The sequence below is a fragment of the Bos indicus genome, chromosome 6 (assembly GCF_029378745.1).
Source record: "Bos indicus isolate NIAB-ARS_2022 breed Sahiwal x Tharparkar chromosome 6, NIAB-ARS_B.indTharparkar_mat_pri_1.0, whole genome shotgun sequence".
NCBI classification, from domain to species: Eukaryota; Metazoa; Chordata; class Mammalia; order Artiodactyla; family Bovidae; genus Bos; species Bos indicus.
In genome coordinates this window covers 59687879-59700909 of record NC_091765.1, presented here as the reverse complement: position 1 = coordinate 59700909, position 13031 = coordinate 59687879, and the positions used below count along the sequence as shown (strand labels likewise).

General features: G+C 38.3%; 1 protein-coding gene across 4 annotated transcripts in view; it reads left to right on the top strand.

Moving 5' to 3' along the window:
- The window catches only part of PDS5A (PDS5 cohesin associated factor A), a 135423-nt gene that overhangs the window by 24955 nt on the left and 97437 nt on the right, over positions 1–13031 (top strand). The window lies entirely within an intron of this gene.

The following is a 13031-nucleotide window of genomic DNA, read 5'->3' as shown; positions in this document are numbered from 1 at the left end:
TCAAGAATCTTTTCATGTTTTTATTAGCCATTTTGTATCTTCTTTGGAGAAATACAAAATACTATACAGATCCTTCTTCCATTTTTAAATTGGGTTATTTGTCTTTTTATTATTATAAGAATTAACACATACATGTATATAGATGTTTATATATAATCTGGATATGAATTCCTCATCAGTTATGAGATTTACAAGAATTTTCTTCTGTCTTTTTGCTTTTTTGATGATGTCCTTTGAAGTATAAGTATTTTTTATCTTGATGAAGTCCAGTTTATCTATTTGGTTTTTCCTTTTGTTGCTTACACTTAATATCATATCTAAGAAACCATTGCCTAAACCAAGATCACAAAGATTTATGACTGGTAAGAGTTTTTTATAGTGTTAGCTCTTATATTTAGGTCCTGAATCTGTTTTCAGGACCTAATTGTTCAAAAATTTTAATTGGTCAAAGTTTGTTTTGTATATGGTTTGAAGTAAGGGTCCAGGTTCATTCTCTTGCATGTGAATGTCCGGTTATCCTAGCATTTTTTGTTGAAAAGCCTAGTCTTTCCCCATGGATGCCTTTCACACCCTGAACAATAATTAGTTGACCATTGATGTATGGGTTTATTTCTGAACTTTTATTTGCCCCCCACCCCAGTTTTATTGAGATATAATTGACATACAGCATTGTGTAAGTTTGAGATGTACCACATAATGACTTATGTATATTGTAAGATTACCACTATAAGTCTAGTTAACTTCCATCATCTCATTTGGGCTTACCTGATAGCTCAGTTGGTAAAATCCGCCAGCAGTGCAGGACACCCTGGTTCGATTCCTGGGTCAGGGAAGATCCGCTGGAGAAGGGATAGACTACCCACTCCAGTATTCTTGGGCTTTCCTTGTGGCTCAGATGCCTGCAATGTGGGAGACCTGGATTCAATCCCTGAGTTGGAAAGATCCCCTGGAGAAGGGAAAGGCTACCTACTCCAGTATTCTGGCCTGGAGAATTCTGAGGACTGTATAGTCCATGGGGTCACAAAGAGCTGGACATGACTGAGCAACTTTCACCATCTTGTATAGATTAAAAAAAATTTTCCCCTTTGTTACGGCAACTTTATATACCATATTAATTGCTTTTGCTTTGCAGTAAGTTTTGACATTGGGAAATGTGAATCCTACTTTGTTCTTTCTCAGGATTGTTATAACTATTCTACATGAATTTTAGAATCAACATGTTATCTTCTACAAAGAAGTCTGCTTGGATTCTGATGAGGATTGCACTGAGTCTGTATATCAGTTTGGAGACTTTTGCCATTTTAACAATGCTAAGTTTTGCAGTCCATGAACATGAGATGTTTATTCATTTATTTAGATCTTTTTTGATTTCTTCCAACAATGTTTATGGTTTTCAGAGTGTAAGTTTTGTACTTCTTTTGTTAAACTTTTTCCTAATATAATTTATTCTTTTAATGCTATTATAAATGAAATTGTTTTCTTAATTTTATTTTCAGATTTTTCATTCCAAGCATTTAGAAACATAATCGATTTTTGTATATTTATCTTGTATTATGCAACTTTTCTAAACTTATTAGTTGTAATTGGTTTCAGTGAGTTCCTTAGGAGGAGTTTTTATGTGCAAAATCATATAATCTGTGATTAAGAGATAACTTTACTTTTTCTCTAATCTAGATATCTTTATCTAATCTAGATGTCTTTAGCTTGTCCAACTGCACTGGCTAGAACCTTCAGTATAATGTTAAATAGTAGTGGTGAAAGCAAACATCCCTGTCTTGTTCCTAATCTTCAGTTCAGTTCATTTCAGTCGCTCAGTCGTGTCCGACTCTTTGTGACCCCATGAATCGCAGTATGCCAGGCCTCCCTGTCCATCACCAACTCCCGGAGTTCACCCAGACTCACGTCCATCGAGTCAGTGATGCCATCCAGCCATCTCATCCTCTGTCATCCCCTTCTCCTGCCCCCAGTCCGTCCCAGCATGAGGGTCTTTTCCAATGAGGCAGTTCTTCGCATCAGGTGGCCAGAGTATTAGAGTTTCAGCTATAACATCAGTCCTTCCAATGAACACTCAGGACTGATCTCCCTTAGGATTGACTGGTTCGATCTCCTTGCAGTCCAAGGGACTCTCAAGAGTCTTCTCCAACACCACAGTTCAAAAGCATCAATTCTTCAGTGCTCAGCCTTCTTCACAGTCCAACTCTCACATCCATACATGACCACAGGAAAACCATAGCCTTGACTAGACGAACCTTTGTTGGCAAAGTAATGTCTCTTCTTTTGAATATGCTATCTAGGTTGGTCATAGCTTTCCTTCCAAGGAGTAAGCGTCTTTTAATTTCATGGCTGCAGTCACCATGTGCAGTGATTTTGGAGCCCAGAAAAATAAAGTCTGACACTGTTTCCACTGTTTCCCCATCTATTTCCCATGAAGTGATGGGACCGGATGCCATGATCTTCGTTTTCTGAATGTTGAGCTTTAAGCCAACTTTTTCACTCTTCTCTTTCACTTTCATCAAGAGGCTTTTTAGGTCCTCTTCACTTTCTGCCATAAGGGTGGTGTCATCTGTATATCTGAGGTTATTGATATTTCTCCCAGCAGTCTTGATTCCAGCTTGTGCTTCTTCCAGTCCAGCATTTCTCATGATGTACTCTGCGTATAAGTCAAATAAACAGGGTGACAATATATAGCCTTGACGGACTCCTTTTCCTATTTGGAACCAGTCTGTTGTTCCATGTCCAGTTCTAACTGTTGCTTCCTGACCTGCATACAGATTTCTCAAGAGGCAGATCAGGTGGTCTGGGATTCCCATCTCTTTCAGAATTTTCCACAGTTTATTGTGATCCACACAGTCAAAGGCTTTCGCATAGTCAATAAAGCAGAAATAGATATTTTTCTGGAACTCTCTTGCTTTTTCCATGATCCAGCGGATGTTGGCAATTTGATCTCTGGTTCCTCTGCCTTTTCTAAAACCAGCTTGAACATCAGGAAGTTCACAGTTCACATATTGCTGAAGCCTGGCTTGGAGAATTTTGAGCATTACTTTACTAGTGTGTGAGATGAGTGCAATTGTGCAGTAGTTTGAGCTTTCTTTGGGATTGGAATGAAAACTGACCTTTTCCAGTCCTGTGGCCACTGCTGAGTTTTCCAAATTTGCTGGCATATTGAGTGCAGCACTTTCACAGCATCATCTTTCAGGACCTGGAACAGCTCCACTGGAATTCCATCACCTCCACTAGCTTTGTTTGTAGTGATGCTTTCTAAGGCCCACTTGACTTCACATTCCAGGATGTCTGGCTCTAGGTCAGTGATCACACCATTGTGATTATCTGGGTCGTGAAGATATTTTTTGTATAGTTCTTCTGTGTATTCTTGCCACTTCTTCTTAATATCTTCTGCTTCTGTTAGGTCCATACCATTTCTGTCCTTTATCGAGCCCATCTTTGCATGAAATGTTCCCTTGGTATCTCTAATTTTCTTGAAGAGATCTCTAGTCTTTCCCATTCTGTTGTTTTCCTCTATTTCTTTGCATTGATCGCTGAAGAAGTCTTTCTTATCTCTTCTTGCTATTCTTTGGAACTCTGCATTCAGATCCTTATATCTTTCCTTTTCTCCTTTGCTTTTCGCTTCTCTTCTTTTCACAGCTATTTGTAAGGCCTCCCCAGACAGCCATTTTGCTTTTTTGCATTTCTTTTCCATTGTATGAGTGCTGTTTTGTTCTTCACAAAATCTGACACCCTTTGGTGATAAAAATAAAGCAATTAGGAATATAAGGGAAATTCCTCAACATGGTAAAGGGCATTCATGAAAAATCCACAGTCAACCTCATATTTCCAGGTCCATCCATGTTGCTATAATAACACTGTTGTATTCTTTCTAAAGGCTGAATAATACCCTGCTGTGTGTGTATGTGTATTTGTGTCTGTGTGCCAGATCTTCTTAAGACACTGATTTGTTGATGGGCACTTGGATTGTTTCCATGTCTTGGCAGTTGTAAAGAGTGCCACTGTGAATGTCAGGGTGTGTGTATCTTTTTTATTTTTTGAGTAAAATGACCTTAATGATAATTGGTCATTTTAAGATTAGGGCAAATGATCCACCTTTATCAAGGAAAAGGAAAATTAGAAAACCTAAAGTTAAGTTTGGAGAAGGAAATGGCAACCCATTCCATTATTCTTGCCTGGAGAATTCCGTGGACAGAGGAGCCTGGTGGGCTACAGTCCATGGGGTTGCAAAAGTGTTGGGCATGACTTAGCAACTAAACAACAAAGTTAAATTAGTATATTAAAGGCATCTATGAAGCAGCCATGTGCTCCTATCTCAACTGTCTACTGTGGCCTTCACCTAACTGCATTATGAGAAAAGTCGTGTGTATGAGTTGGCCCGGGAACATAACCATGTATAGTAGTTACAGCACTGTACCATAGTGGAGTTTCTGTAGTATGCTCTTTCTAAGTCTATGTATTTTTCTCTAGTTATTTTGGATAACCACCCATACTATACTATACTATGTAACGTATAGATTAAGAATTGTAAAAGGGAGTTAAGAGTGATTAGCCACACTGCCTATATTTGAATTTTTATGCCCTTGAGTTGGTTACCTAGTTTCTTATCTGTTAAATGGGGATGTTAATAATGCCTCCCACAAGATATCATTGTATTAGATAGGTTAATGGTACATTTAAATAACTTGAATTATACCCAGCACATACAAAACTCAATATTAGCCATTAGTACCATTACAAGTAATTTACCTATTAAAAATGTGCTTTCTGAGTTGAGAATTTTCTCTTTTGTATGAGGATCAAACTGTAGAATAATTAGCTGGTTTGTGCCGTGTTGTCATCACTCATTTTATCCTTCTACCTCACAAGTACTTGGAGTTAGAGAATATCTATGGTTACATTAAAACTGAAACCAAAAGCCTCTGAAGCCTCAGTGCACGTGTCAGACTCTCAGTCTTTAAGGCTAATCTTTAGGACCTTATGGATTTCCTCTGTAGCTAAAGATAGCTTCCTTGATGACTGTTACAGTCAGTATCCGGGTTATTTTTAGAACACTAGTATCCAGGGTATTTGTAGAACTCTAATAGTACCGAGTTGTCTTGAAGGTGGGAATAAATGGAGTGAAACATTTCTTGTAATTCAGAAACTTTCATATCTATGTAAAGTGTAGTTTTGTAGTGTGTGCTTGTTAAATGTTTTGAGGTTGATAGACTGAGTCTTTAGAATATAACTTGGTTTTGCTTTCAGGAGGAGTATAGCAAAATGTGTAGCATCTAATTTTATTATGCCACACAATTCAGGTATGAAGTAATAACCTTGTCTCATTAAAGAATACTGACCTTGACTGAATATATGACTAACAAAATGAATTGTATCTTCAGGTAGTCTCTGTTGTTTTATTAGAAAATAGGTTATTGAGGTTATTGAATTATAGAGTAATTCAATTTGTTAAAATTGAATTGATGCCCTGTTGTTTATTATTTATTTGGTTTTTGGATTTGACACATAAAGAGAGATCTGACTTACCTTACTTAGCTTTAATCCATCCGTGCATTAAAAGACTAAGTCCTCTTAAGTCCATACATGTTGTTGGACATGGCAAGATTTCATTCTTTTCTTATGGCTGAAGTAATATTACATTATAATACACACACTCTCTTTCTCCCTCTCTTGCTATAGAATCTTTAGCCATACATCCATCGAGGGACATTTAGGTTGTTTCCACATCTTGGCTGTTGTAAGTAAAGTTGCCGTGAACATGAGGGTGCATATATCTTTTCAAGTTAGTGTTATTATTTTCTTCAGATAAATACCCAGAAATGAAATTGCTGGATCACATGATAGTTCTATTTTAAATTTTTTGTCTTCTCTTAATATTAGCTCTTAGTCTTGAAATGTGTATTGATTGCAGTGATGTAGTTTAGTCAGTCCGTCAGTCAGTAGTTTAGTAAGTCATGTCCGACTCTTTGCAACGCCATGGACTGCAGCATGCCAGGCTCCCCTGTCCTTCACTATCTCTCAGAGTTTACTCAAACTCTTGTCCATTGAGTCAGTGGTGCCATCCAACCATCTCATCCTCTGTCACCTTCTTCTCCTCCTGCCCTCAATCTTGCCCAGCATCAGAGTCTTTTCCAATAAGTTGACCCTTCACGTCAGATAGCCAAAGTATTAGAGCTTCAGCATCAGTCCTTCCAATGAATATTCAGGGTTGATTTCCTTTAGGACTGTCTGGTTTTATCTCCTTATAGTCCAAGGGACTCTCAAGAATCTTCTCAGCACCACAATCCAAAAACATGAGTTCTTCAGCATTCTGCCTTCTATGCATGGCCCAACTCTCATATGCATGCATGACTGCTGGAAAAATCATAGCTTTGACTGTATGGACCTTTGTCAGCAAAGTGATGTCTCTGCTTTTTAATACACTAACTAGGTTTGTCATAGCTTTTATTCCAAGGAGTAAGCATCTTTTAATTTCATGGCTGTAGTCGCCATCCATAGTGATTTTGGAGCCCAGGAAAATAAAATCTGTCACTGTTTCCATTTTTTCTCCATCAGTTTGCCATGATGGAGAAGGAAATGGCAACCCACTCCAGTACTCTTGCCTGGAGAATCCCATGGATGGAGGAGCCTGGTGGGCTACAGTCCATGGGGTCGAAAAGACTCGGACATGACTGAGCGGCTTCCTGACTTCCCTTTTGCCATGAAGTGATGGAACTGGGTGCTATGATCTTAATTTTTGTAATGTTGAATTTTAAGCCAGCTTTTTCGATATCCTCTTTCACTTTTATCAAAAGGCTCTTTAGTTGCTCTTTGCTTTCTGCCATTAGAGTGTTACTGTCTGCATATCTGAGGTTGTTGATAATTTCTCCAGGAAATCTTGATTCCAGCTTATGATTGATCCAACCTGATATTTTGCATGATGTACTCTGCATATAAGTTAAATAAGCAGGGTGACTATATACAGTCTTGATGTACTCTTTTCCCAATTTCTAACCAGTCTCTTGTTTCCTGTCTGGTTCTAACTGTTGCTTCTTGACCCACATACAGGTTTCTCAGGAGACAGGTAAGGTGGTCTGGTATTCCCATCTCTTTAAGAGTTTTGCAGTTTATTGTGATCCACACAGTCAAAGGTTTTAGCATAGTCAGTGAAGCAGAAGTAGATGTTTTTCTGGAATTCCCATGCTTTCTCTATGATCCAGTGGACGTTGGCAATTTGATCTGTTTCCTCTGCTTTTTCTAAATCCAGCTTGTACATTTGGAAGTTCTCTGTTCACATACTGTTGAAACATAGGATTTTGAGCATTACCTTGATAGCATGTGAAATGAGTGCAACTTACAGTAGTTTGAACATTGTTTGGCATTGCCCTTCTTTGGGATTGGAATGAAAGCTGACCTTTTCTGGTCCTGTAGCCAGAGCTGAGTTTCCCAAATTTGCTGGCATATTGAGTGCACTTTCACAGCATCATCTTTTAGGATTTTCAATAACATAGCTATTGACAAATTAGAATTTTAGAGAGATGTCTGTTCTCAGACTTGATCAACCACTGAAGTCTAAAGCATGTAAAAAAATTATACTAATAGAGTTCATTCCTTCAGAAAATAGGCACTTATCTTAGTTTAAAGACAAATGTAGAAAATGTAGAGCCCTTAGGAGATCACAATCTTCTTAAGGACATATGATTTACTTACTAATAACTGCAGCAAGAAGACACTGTAAGATACTTGCTTTGTACTTGGTACCTTGTTTTCAGTTCAAAGCAGTCAGCAATCCTTTCATTCTAGGCTGGTCAAGCAGGGCTTCAAGAAGAGGAAGTAGAATTTGGTCCAAAACTTTTAAGAGCGGATAAGACGACTGAGTGAATGACAACAGGAAGATTTTAATAAGAGTAGAGAGGGGTAGAAGCAATTCTATGACATTTAACATATTTTTTTTCACCAAGTGTTTAGCTCTCTTTTCTATGCGAAACTGTGAAGCTGCTCAGGATGCTTTTCAAAGATAATGAATAAACCTATAAGTTGCACTTGTTAATACATACAATTTTTGTTGTTCAGTCACTAAGTTGTGTCCAACTCCTTGTGACCAAGTGGACTGCAGCACGCCAGGTTTCCCTGCCCTTCACTGTCTCCCAGTTCAGTTCACTTCAGTTGCTCAGTCGTGTCTAACTCTGTGACCCCATGGACTGCAGCACACCAGGCTTCCCTGTCCATCACCAACTCCCGTAGTTTACTCAAACTCATGTCCAGTGAGTTGGTGATGCCATCCAGCCATCTCATCCTCTGTCATCCCTTTCTTCCTCCTGCCTTCAATCTTTCCCAGCATCAGGGTCTTTTCAGATGAATCAGTTCTTTGCATCAGATAGTCAAAGTATTGAAGTTTCAGCTTCAGCAGCAGTCCTTCCAATGAATATTCAGGACTTACTTCCTTTAGGATGGACTGGTTGGACCTCCTTGCTATCCAGGGGACTCTCAGTGAACACCCTCTTCCAACAACACAAGAGAAGACTCTACATATGGACATCACCAGATGGTCAGTACCAAAATAAGATTGATTGTATTCTTTGCAGCCAAAGATGGAGAAGCTCTATACAGTCAGCAAAAACAAGACTGGGAGCTGACTGTGGCTCAGACCATGAACTCCTTATTGCCAAATTCAGACTTAAATTGAAGAAAGTAGGGAAAACCACTAAACCATTCAGGTATGACCTAAATCAAATTCCTTACGATTATACAGTGCAAGTGACAAATAGATTCAGGGGATTAGATCTGATAGACAGAGTGCCTGAAGAACTATGGACGGGATGGAGGTTCATGACATTGTACAGGAGGACGTGATCAAGACCGTCTCCAATAATAAGAAATGCAAAAAGTCAAGATGTTGTCTGAGGAAGCCTTACAAATAGCTGAGAAAAGAAGAGAAGCAAAAGGCAGAGGAGAAAAGGAAAGATATACCTATTTGAATGCAGAGTTCCAATGAATAGTAAGAAGAGATAAGAAAGCCTTCCTCGGTGATCAATGCAAAGAAATAGAGGAAAATAACAGAATGGGAAAGACTAGAGATCTCTTCAAGAAAATTAGAGATACCAAGGGAACATCTCATGCAAAGATGGGCTCAATAAAGGACAGAAATGGTATGGACCTAACAGAAGCAGAAAATATTAAGAAGAGGTGGCAAGAATACACAGAAGAACTATACAAAAAAGATCTTCACGACCCAGATAATCTCGATGGTGTGATCACTCACCTAGAACCAGACGTCCTGGAGTGCAAAGTCAAGTGGGCCTTAGGAAGCATCACTACGAACAAAGCTCGTGGAGGTGATGGAATTCCAATTGAGCAATTTCAAATCGTGAAAGTGCTGCACTCAATATGCCAGCAAATTAGGAAAACTCAGCAGTGGCCACAGGACTGGAAAAGGTCAGTTTTCATTCCAGTCCGAAAGAAAGGCAATGCCAAAGAATGCTGTAACTGCCGCACAATTGCACTCATCTCACAAGCTAGTAAAATAATGCTCAAAGCTCTCCAAGCCAGGCTTCAACAGTCTGTGAACCATGAATTTCCAGATGTTCAGGCTGGTTTTACAAAAGGCAGAGGAACAGATATCAAATTGCCAACATCCACTGGATCATTGAAAAAGCAAGAGAGTTCCAGAAAACCATCTACTTCTGCTCTATTGACTATGCCAAAGCCTTTGATTGTCTCCCAGAGTTTGCTCAGATTTGTATCCATTGAATCAATGATGCTATCCAACCATCTCCTCCTTTGTTGCCTGCTTCTCTTCCTGCCGTCTGTCTTTCCCAGCATCTGGTTCTTTTCCAGTGAGTCGACTCCTCACATCGGGTGCAGGTGGCTAAAGTTTTGGAACTTCGGCATCAGTCCTTCCAATGAATATTCCAGGTTGATTTCCTTTAGTATTGACTGGTTTGATCTCCTTGCTGTCCAAGGGACTCTCAAGTGTCTTCTCCAGCACCACAGTTCGAAAGCAACAATTCTTTGGCACTCAGCCTTCTTTGTGGTCCAGCTCTCACATCCATACATGACTGTTGGAAAAATCATGTTTTTGACTGTGTGGACCTTTGCCGGCAAAGTGACAACTCTGTGTTTTAAGACGGTAACCAGGTTTGTCATAGCTTTTCTTCCAAAGAGCAAGTGTCTTTTAATTTCATGGCTGCAGTCACTGTCCCATGTGGTGGGACATTAAACAAATATCAATACATTTAATATGATTCCTATTTCATACAGGGATAATATGATCACAGGGAGTTAGATGGGAAATTAATAAGAAAAGATATCCAGAAAATAACCCAAATATTTGGAAATTAGTGTATTTCTGCATAATATATGCATAAAAGAAGGAATCACAAGGAAAATTAGAAAATATTTTGAACTTAGTAGCAGTGCTTATTGAGAAATTTATTTCAATAAGCTTTTAGATGTTTATATTAGAAAAGAACAGTCTAGAATCAGTTGTAAGCTTCTACCCCAAGAGCCTAGAAAAAGACAGGAGATTAAACCTAAAGAAAGTAGAAAGCAGGACATAGTAAAGGGTAAAAATGGAAATTAGTCAAACAGAAAATGTGCAAACAATAAACTAATAATACCAAAAATTAGTTTTTTGAAAAGATAGTAAAATTGACAAAACCTTTTGTTTGATAAGGTTTCTCAACCTTGGCTATGTTGACCCTTTCAGGCTGATAATTGTTATGGGGCACCGTCTTATATGTTGTATGATGTTTGGCTGTATGCTTGGTTTACCCCCCAATGCCAGTAGAACCCCTTCTCCCAGTTGTGACGACTAAAAATGTCTCCAGACATTGGCAGATATCCCCTGGAGATGTGTGGCAAATTCATTCCTCTTTGAGACCACTCCGTGCATGCTGTCACTTCAGTTGTGTCCCACTCTTTGCGAACCTATGAACTGTAGCCACCAGGCTTCTCAGTCCATGAGGATTCTCCAGGCAAGAATACTGGAATGGGTTGCCATGCCTTCCTCTAAGGAATCATCCTGACCGAGGGATTGAACCCACATCTCTTACGTGCATTGACAGGCGGGTTATTTACCACTTATGCCACCTAGGAAACCCCTGAGACCACTATGTTAGACCCCTCAAGAAAAAAAGACAAAAATTAGCAATATTAGTGAAATAAAGAAGAGACTTCATATAGATTTATAAACATTAAAAGGATAAAAAAGGCATAATATAAGCCAATTCATGCGAGTAAATTCTGTATCCTAAATGAAGTAGATATATTTCTGGAAAAATGCAAACTACTAAAACTGACTTAAGGTGAAATAGAAAACCTGATAGCTTTATACTGATTTTAGAAAACTAGATTTGCAACTAAAAGCTTTCCCACAAATAAAGATGCAAATGACTTCATTGATGAATTCTATTAAACATTTAAGGAAAAAGGCATACTAGTCCTATACAAACTCAGCAAACAGGAAGAGTGAACACTTCCAGTTCACTTTATATGGCCAATATTACCTTGATACCAAAACAAATTACTAGAAAAGAAATCTATGTATCAAGAGACTTCAGTCCAGTCGCTCAGTTGTGTCAGACTCTTTCTGACCCCATAGCAGCAGCACACCAAGAGCCTTAATAAACAACAAAATATGAGCAGAGGAGATCCAGCCAGCAAAACAAAAACAAACCAAAACTAGAAGAAAAAACCCCAAAACATTGCACACGTGCAAAACACAGTGACCACTATGTTAGGTTTACTCCTGGGAGTGCAGATTTTGTTTACTATATGATATTAATTTATTTCAACATATTAGCAGTAGTGTAAGTTGGGAGAACCATGTTATCATCCCATTGGTATAGAAGTGTCTGAAAAAAATTCAACATGTTGTTCATAAAAAATAACAGCATATTAGGAATACAAGATAGAAAGAACTTTCTCAACCTGATAAGGCATCTACAGAAACCAATTAACATACTTAATGGTGAAAGATGATGGTCTTTCTCAGATCTCAAAAGAGGCAAAAATGTCTGCTCTCACTTTTGCTCTATATTGCTGTGGTTTTGCTAGCACAATAAGAAAAAGATACAAAAGACACACAGATGAGAGAAGACAAAATAAAACTGTCTGTATTTGTTAATGATACTGGATTTATAGAAAATCCTGAGAAGTGCATAAGCAAGCCTCTAGAACCAGTAAAGCTGAGTAGTAGTGTGAAAGGCTTAGTATAGAAAAATTGATTGTACATGTATGTGTTAGGAACCAACAGTTGGAAAATGAAAAGATGTTAAAATTCACAGTAGCGTCCGAAAAGGTTAAATGGTTAGAATAACAAAATATACAAAACCAGTGCACTAAAAACTACGCAATAATGATGGAATGTATTTCTTTTCCACTCAGCAAACTGTTAAGTATACGCCAAGCCCAACTCGTTGTGCTGAAGACATAGAAATAGGGTGCTGCCATAGCCCTAGCAGAGACAAATAAGAAAGCAGAAAGCATAGCATTGTGATAGAAATGTGCAGATGGTGTGTGGTGCAATACATGGCATGTCCTTCCAGAAGGATGCAGTGATTGTCCCAATATTCAATCAGTCTGGAAGAGAAAAACCTAAATCATTGAGGACGTTTATGTTCATAGTTCAGAGAACACAGTAGTATTAAAACATCATTCTCTTACCACGTTTTACTTTGCATTTGCCTGGCTGTCGATAGAATTTAATCTCCCCCATTATACTGACGGAGATTTTTTTCAAAAAGTACTTAGTCTACCTAGTCATTTTTCCGTTTTACACTTGGGTTTTGTTTTCTTTGCTGAATTCTAGGAGTTCTTTATATATACTAGATAGGTTCTTTGTTGGTTATGCATGTCACAAATATCTACTCTCATTCATTGGCATGTGTTTTAAAATCTTTTTAGTGGTATCTTCTGATGAATGCACATTAATTTTACTTTTATGGAAAGATTCTACAGCTAGTGCTTTTTGTACCTTCTTGAGAAATCCTTCCTACTCAAGATCATAAAGATATTCTATTTTTTAAAAGTTTCTTAGATGTTCCTTT